This window comes from Fukomys damarensis, unplaced genomic scaffold, assembly GCF_012274545.1.
Source record: "Fukomys damarensis isolate Sample0158 unplaced genomic scaffold, DMR_v1.0_HiC HiC_scaffold_27, whole genome shotgun sequence".
Lineage (NCBI taxonomy): Eukaryota > Metazoa > Chordata > Mammalia > Rodentia > Bathyergidae > Fukomys > Fukomys damarensis.
Window position 1 is genome coordinate 21,424,304 of NW_022900939.1, and position 714 is coordinate 21,425,017.

Genomic DNA, 714 nt, shown 5'->3' on the forward strand with positions numbered 1-714 from the left:
CGGGCCGCCGCTGCCCGGGCCGAGTGAGGGGCCCCGCCCCAAACTAGAGGTGAGCGAGGACCTCGGCTAGGGAGCAGGCCAAGAGTTCGGCGGGAACTTGGGCGCGCGGGGCAGAGGGAAGTGAGTACAGCGGGGCCTCGCGCCTGCTCGCTGGGTGCGAGATGAAGCTGGAAGGGGCGTCTGCAGCGGAACTGTGGCTCCCGGGCCGGGCGCAGGTGGGCGGAGCGGGTCTCCCAGGTCGAGTACCTACGTACCGCTCTCTACCCAGCCTGTGGAGGGGGATCAACAGGGCAAGCATGGTGGGGTGGCTGCATAGACGAATGGAGAGTCGAGGGGATGGGGGTCCAGGAAGGGTGCTGAGGAGAAGTCGAGGACCTGGCTGCTGCCAAGGGTGAGGAAGGTAAGTCTGGGGGGCAGAGGGGTTATCTGGCCCGGGAAGGTAAGTTCGGGTGCGAGGGTGGGGAGCACAGGCAGGGATGCTAGGGCGCTGGAGTGCTCCGCAGTGAGACATCCGGGGGAAGGGGTTCTTGGACTTCAGGAGCGGGTGACCCGGGACCTCTTTGACTCAAGTAAGGGGGCGGGTCCCCAAGGGTCCGTGGTGGAATGAGGGGCCCCCAGTCTCCTGGAGGCGCGTTTCTGCGGGGTGCTTCTTCGAGGGGGCTCAGGACGCAGCAGAGGTGGAGATGCTAAGCTGGCCCTGCGGCCCGCCGCTCC

At 67.4% G+C, this 714-nt stretch overlaps 1 protein-coding gene across 3 annotated transcripts in view; it reads left to right on the forward strand.

The window, feature by feature from the left end:
* Pitpnm1 (phosphatidylinositol transfer protein membrane associated 1) overlaps positions 1 to 714 on the forward strand; it is a 13,732-nt gene that overhangs the window by 357 nt on the left and 12,661 nt on the right. The window contains exon 1 of one of the 3 annotated variants that reach the window (XM_010635806.3): positions 10 to 120. The exons of 1 other annotated variant lie outside the window; for it this stretch is intronic. The gene's annotated coding sequence lies outside the window, so the exon portion shown is untranslated. Of the gene's footprint in view, positions 1 to 9; positions 121 to 714 lie in introns of those variants that run through there. One more of the 3 variants, XM_010635808.3, reaches the window with a different exon arrangement.